The sequence below is a fragment of the Astatotilapia calliptera genome, chromosome 14 (assembly GCF_964374335.1).
Source record: "Astatotilapia calliptera chromosome 14, fAstCal68.1, whole genome shotgun sequence".
Classification (NCBI taxonomy): Eukaryota; Metazoa; Chordata; class Actinopteri; order Cichliformes; family Cichlidae; genus Astatotilapia; species Astatotilapia calliptera.
Window position 1 is genome coordinate 12,683,873 of NC_137435.1, and position 7,061 is coordinate 12,690,933.

Here is a 7,061-nt window from a genome sequence, read left to right on the forward strand (position 1 = left end):
AAAGTATTCTGATTCTGATAAAGAGTGCAATGCAAACTAGAAAAGGGGATCATTTGCCTTCAGAGTAAAAGCTTTGCCATTCAATCACAACAAGGTTGTTGGTGCAGCATTCTCTTTGCAACCGATTTCACCCAGCAACAACCAGTAGCCTCCAGCAGCCTTCTGCCACCTCTAGCAACCACTGGGGGCAATGAATAGTCTCTAGTCCTGTCTGACTGGGGCCTTGGGTGGTAATGTAGGACACTACCCTTTTACCAAATATAGTAATTTTTACATTCAAAAAAATCTAGATGGCAACAGCCATAATGCTGCATTCAGAAGTTTCAAAATGAAACTAATCTTTCTTATATACACAGCCAGTTGGTCCTGAACAACTAGATTATTTATCAAAAATCCAGTGTTTTATAGTTTTGACTTTCTGGCCTGATTTGTTTTGAGTAGATATGTTTCAAAATAAGCACTTAAAACAGAATTACCCAGTAGCTTTATTTCGCAGTGTTTCTTGTTAATGTGAAACCCACAGAGAACTGTCACCCCACTTTGAAGTTTCCCTCTGCTCATTGTTTTGGTTTTGCTGCCCATAACTTTAATGTTGTGGTTTGCTGTCATCTTTCTCATCAGCTTTGTTTCCAGATACAGCAGGAGGCATCATGTTTTCGAGCAAAAAAAAAGAAAGCTTTGAAAACCCCATTATAAAACATCTGCTCCGAAACAAATGGAAGATCTAGTAACAACCCTGTGAATAGCAGCACAACAGTTTGCAACTTCAGAGTGAAATATATTTATTATATTCTCCAAGAATGGGTTAATGGTCATGATAAATGCTAATTTGACACCTGGATGTGTCAATAAGCATCTGCTTATGAACATCATGACAACCAATAATATACCTGTGTTGTGATTTCAGCTGTTTCTGCCTTTCCCGAAAGACTGATTATTATATGGCTGGTGCTTTAAATTGAAACACTTTTTTGCACTTATTATCCAAAGGGATAGAGGGTCACAGGTCATTGATGCACATGTTGATCTCAGTGGTACAGATTGATACTAAGTATTCAGATTGTTGTTACTGAAAGTGTGGGTTTTGTTTGTCTGTGTATAACTTTACTTTTACAAGTTTTGTTTGCTCTAAACAATCAGTATGAACTTATGTTTATCTTTATGTTCAAAAAACCCCTAAACAATCCCACTCGTCCCAATCTTGCAGCCCCTCCTACGCTAAAGATCAAAAGAAGAAGAAGAAGAAGAAGACATTGCAGCTGCTGCTGAATAACAAAAGACAAGGCTTTAATGTCTAAACTGCTCATATTCAGCTTTCAGTTATGTTGTAATTTGACACTGTCATAACCAATAATGATAATTTTTTTCAAAGGACTCTGAAGCACGACCCACAGTGCTTAGTTTTTAAAATGTTTATTTTACAGGAATTCAGATCAGCAGGGGCAGAGCCTGGAGTTAGGAGAATCTCAGGCGAGTGTCTGTTCACTGAACAGAAGCAGACTTCTGCCAGAGAGGAGAAAGATTGGTTTTGGCCAGAGTTGAAACCAATATTGCTCTGTGAGTTCATATTTGAGTCTTTTCAGAACAGATGGAGGAGAGAGGAAGAAATATCAGGGAGTAATTTGTGTAGGAAGTAAAGAGAGCGGTGGGGAGGCAGGTGAGTTTCAGGTAAGTGAAAATAATTCTTCTTTCCACAGGAACAGAGTATGTCAGGAATTCAGTGGAGTATTTCTTCTGGGAGAGAGCTTCAGCTGACTCAGAGAAGAACTGAGAGACAAAGAGAGAAATGTGGCAACAACAAAATAAAGGTTTCACTAGAGATTGAGCAAATGCCAGAGAGCCTGATTACAATTACTAATAATATGAAAATCTGTCAAGGAGTAAAAAACAGAACAGGGTCGAGCCCAGGCATCACTGGTCCAAACTCCATGAAGAAGAAACTGAACAATACCCTAGTCGGGGCCCCAGAGGTGACCGAGGGATTTGGGATGAAGGAGCAAGCCACCCATGCCCTCCCTCTCATTGACACACCTGAACTAAGCAAGTGGAGGTTATCGGGCCAATTCCATAGAGATCAGTGTATCTAGGAGCCAATTTCTTGGAAACTTATTTCAAAGGAATGTCTATAGAAGATAACCAGACTTTCTGACCTGGAGAATAGCATCAGGCTGGAGTCCTCTGGTCTGTTAGGCAGTGATTGTGTCCTGCAGGGCAGCCTTGGTCTGTTTCCATATTCTGTAGCAGCGCTTTAGGCCATGTTGCTCAGAGGGCTCAACCATTTCTGCTTCAAGGGAAGGGAACAGAGGAGACCCGTGGCCCAGGTAGGCTTTAAGCGATGAAAGTCTGGTGGCAGAGGAGGTCACTGAACTCCAAAAGTAGGATTTAAGGCAATAATACAGTTTGAGAAAGGAATCTGGAGTCTAAAATTCCTTTATGATTATGTTCCTCTATCAGAAACTAGATCTTCTGCAATACCATACAACAAACATGCTGAACCAGGAGGTTGGCATTTCTGAAGCGACAAAAGAAGCTGACTTAGAGAGTATGTTGATGATTGTGAGAATGACTGTCTTTTCCCTCAGAAGCAATATTTTTTCTATTAGGTACAGGTAAAGGTTGAAGAAACCATGGCAGGGACTGGACTCTACTGTTATTTCTGGCACAGATGGAGCATCCAGCCATATGTTCTGTAACATCATTATCTAATATGGGTTATCAAAAGAAACATCTTGGAAAAGAGATTGTCTGACTTACCCCGGGGTGGCAGGTAAACTTGGTGGTGTGGGCCCAATGGATTACCTGTGTTTTTAGAGGAAGGTCATGCGGTTGGTTAGGGAGGCCATTGTCAGGGTCTAGTTAATTTTGCAGTGCTTGACGAACAACATCCTTTTATTTCCAATACCAGGTTACCAACAACACAGAAAGATGTCTGTGAAGGTTCTCAGTCATCCAGGTCATCGTAGTCAAAGGAGCTTGCAAAGAAAAGCGTCTGGACTTCTTTAAGTTACTTGAAGACGTTTCACCTCTCATCCCAGAAGCTTCTTCAGTTCTAAGGTCAAATGGTGAAGAGTCCCAGATATAAACCTAGTGGGAGTTTCCCCCCACAGAGGAACAAAAGGACCCCTGATGATCCTCTAATCGCCTGAGCCACTTCACAAGCGCATGGCACAACACAGAAGAGCCACCTCCACAGGACAAGACTCAGCAGTCCATCTGCATCTTAAGGATAAAGGACACTCTTTCGAGGATGCCAATGTTCACATTTTGGACAGAGAGGACAGATGGCTTGAAAGAGGAGTGAAAGAAGCCATCTATGTCCACTGTAAGCGACCATCTTTGAACAGAGGCGGTGGTTTACGACACCAACTCTCTGCCATCTATAATCCAGTTTTGAGTTCCCTCCCCAGACGCCTTAAAGCCCACTCACATCCTGGGCCATCTGACCTCAGGAATTCGCATGATAAGGTGGGGCCAGGTTTCACAATAAGCTCACCCGAAACTCTGGCTGATTGGGACCCACACCCAGTTTCACACCTTGGCTCAGGCGATTAGAGGATCATCAGGGGGTCCTTTTGTCCCTCTGTGGGGGGTCACTCCCACTAGGTTTATATCTGGGACTCCCCACCATTTGACCTTAGAACTGAAGAAGCTTCTCGGATGAGAGGTGAAACGTCTTCAAGTAACTTAAAGAAGTCCAGACGCTTTTCTTTGCAAGCTCCTTTGACAACACAGAAAGATGGTAGGATTGTCTCGGAGAAAAAAAGATTATATTTCCTGTATAGAATGATATCATCTGGTTGATTGCAGGTGGGAAAGATTTTTATGATTAGTCCACACATTAAACAGCTGCTCAGCTTCCTCCAATCAATGCTTTCACTCCTCTAAGGCTAACTCACTGCCAGCAGCTCATGGTACTTCTGCTCAGTGGTAGTTAGACGCTAGAAAAAGCACAGGGACGTAACTTACAATTTGACCACTGAGAGAAGACTGCTCCACTCCTTAGTCAGAGGCCTCCACCTCCACACTGAACTGTAGTTTAGGATCAGGTTGAACAGGTGCTGGGGTGAATCTGTGTTTTAATTCCAAGAAAGCTGCACCTGCTGGTGATTATCAATGTGACTCTAGTTCCTGATTAATCTTCAGTAAAAAAGAACAAATTCTGTTACAGTTGTTTTTTGGAGGTAGGAGTTGGTCATTCTTCTGCTTTTATCTTCTACTGATCATTTTTTATCTGCTCACTATTTGAATGTATTGTAAGCATTATGTAGCTCTAACTTCATTAAAATAGTGACTCCACAGAGTGAGCTGATCAATTCAGCATTCGTTTTATTAAAGTCATGGTAATCAGTGCAGGGTATGAGAGTTTTATTTCTCTTATCAAAAAAGAAGAAACCACTTCCTACTAAAGGAGAGACATATAATTCAAGCTGCTAAAGAATCACAGATGTATTTTTCCATTGCTTCTCTTTTTGGATGAGACAGGTTATAAAGATGGCTGGTAGGTACCACGATGAAGGCCGATGCCTTGCAGTCATAAGGTCAATGAAGAGGGGGCGAGAGTGCTTTGTCCTTGCTGGAAGTTCGTTGCAGATCTTGATATTCTTTGGGGACCGAGGTTTTCAGGTGAAATATTAGCAGGTATTATGGATGATTGCAAACAATACAATTCAATTAATTCTTTTTAGATAGCAACAAATCACAACAGCAGTTGGCTCAAAATGCTTTATACTGTAAAGTAAAGGCCCTACAATAATACAGATAAGCAGAACAAATTCCAACTCTATTTGTTTCTCATACTAGTTGACGTGAAGAATGTATTTTTCTAGCCACAGATAGCCTAAGATAATGGGAGTCTTTGGTGCATAAAATATATAAAACTCAAGGTACTTGTTTCCATTCTGTTTGTTCAGTAATGAAAACAAGGGTTGACCATTGAGTGCTCAGCTCAATCAACTCACCTGGACTTTTCTCAAAAAATCATGAGGTAGCAGATCCTGAAGCACAGGACAGAGCAAGCTGCAGAAGAGGATGGAAAGCTGTGTGTAGAAATTTGTCAGATCTTCTAATTCTTTTCTCTATTAAATTAACTAAACCAGTTATCAACTTCAATAGCTAGGGCCACAAAGACTTACAACTACATTGGCTCAACACAGGAAACCAACTTACTGTTCATTTAATCATTTAATAAGTGAAGGAAGACCCCTTGTATGGCTTTGGAATTCCACCCAGTCTCCTTAACAAAGTTTGGAATTCTGCTACGAATTCTGCAACGCTTTTATTGCTTTGCTTTCAATTCAGGAGACAATGGGCAGTGTCCTCCTCACAGAGGGGTGGTCACAAATTCTTTTAAACTCCTCAATAAACTTAGCAAATATATACGTCTCGAGATTTTTGAAGAAACAGTTCTATCCTTGTAGGCAAGATGTTTTCGAGGAGTCATCAGGAAAGGAATGGAATAGAGGGACTAAAGACTAGTGAGCACTGGAGCATAAAGTTCACTTTTCCTGTGAGTGGAAGACTGCATCGGAGAATGTCGGGGACATTACAGGAGTCTTTGGACTTGATGACCAGGCAGCTAGTTCTGTTACAGAAGCCTGAGGTAACCCTGTGTGAATTGACTGAATCGTGCTACACATCTGATCAAGGCATTGATAGGTAACTTGTTTCTGCTCTACAAAAGAGTGGAGGGCTTGATCATGTTGGCCGAGTAACAAGTCTTGATTAAATAATGCTGCATGGATAGCTGCTGGGTCCATAGGGTCCATTTGGCCAGATTCTTCTGTCATTACAAATACTGGAAACTCTTTTCAAAGGACTCAGAAACAGGACAGAGACCACAGGGCTCAGTTTTGAAAAGGTTTATTTTAATGAAATTCAGATCAATTGGGGAAGGGTCTGGAGGCAGGAGAATCTAAGGTGAATGTCTATTCACTAAACAAGAATCTCAGAGAGAAGAAAGATTTGTTATGGTGAGGGATATTGTGCTGTGATTTTGATGTGAGTTCTTACCTGATTCCTTTTCAAGGACAGTAGCAGGCTGGAGTTTTCCCAGAAAGTAAAGGAAGCAGTGAAGTCAGGTGAGTTTCAGGTAAGTGAAAACAAATTTTCTTTCTGCAGGAACAGATCAGTGTAGGATTGCAGGTGACTATTTCTTTTGGGTGAGAGCTTCAGCTGGCTTGGAAAATTTTTGAGAGGGAAAGACAGAAAAAATATTTAACTAGGAATTGAAACAAACATCAGAGATGACCAGATGAGTGAAGGCTCAAATTGGTCCTTACATACAGGGAGGTAATGAACTAATAGCAAATAGGTGCACTGGCTGAAGAGTGGAAAACCAGACTCCAGACAGACTCTAGAGGTGCAGGGCCCAAGGTGTGACCAGCCCAAACTCCCCCTCGGAGCAGCAAAGGAGACGAGCTGGAGACGGGGAGAAAGAGCGAGAGAGAAAAAACATCCGTCTGGATCATAACAGACATTTGATATTCAGCAACATCCAAAAGGTCTATCACCTTAAAATGACCATATACAAAAAATATATGGAAAACATTTCTGAGACTGCAAGCGTGCTGAGATTCATTAACTCTAAAACAACATGTGTGATGGATGATTTCATATCCTTGTGGAAAGAGAAACAGAGTGCTTTTTGAAAAAACTGAATTACTGAGTGTAGTAGCTCCATTAGGGAAGAGTGTGTCAAAATTCATGTAGTAAGCCACTTTAAAGAGGCCAGACATCCCATGTCTGCTTTATTTTTCGCCACTGAGAAGGTGTCTCTTGGTCTAGGAGGAAGTGATTTAAATTTCATCAGAAAAGAAAGAGGATGACCTCCTGGATCTTTCCTTTTTAAAAAGTCTTAACCTGAGATGAATAAGTGGGGGGACCTGATTTTTAAGCATATCCTCTAGCTGTTTTGATATGGTACTGTGTCAGATCCTTAATTACACTTGGTGATATGATTTTTAATGTTTTCGAATACTTGCATCTAAGTGGCTGTTCTACATGTCCCTGGGAATTAATTATATATAACACTGATGAAAGCCTTCACAAGTGAAACTCTTTCA

At 41.1% G+C, this 7,061-nt stretch overlaps 1 long non-coding RNA gene across 1 annotated transcript; it reads right to left on the minus strand.

Annotated features, from left to right (window-relative positions):
* Positions 1–1,417: 1,417 nt before the first annotated feature.
* Positions 1,418–4,042, minus strand: LOC113035782 (uncharacterized). The gene is made up of 4 exons (XR_013901207.1): positions 3,967–4,042; positions 2,755–2,799; positions 2,151–2,343; positions 1,418–1,767 (listed from the first exon to the last, which is right to left on the minus strand). It is a non-coding gene; the product is annotated as an uncharacterized LOC113035782 (long non-coding RNA).
* Positions 4,043–7,061: the final 3,019 nt, after the last annotated feature.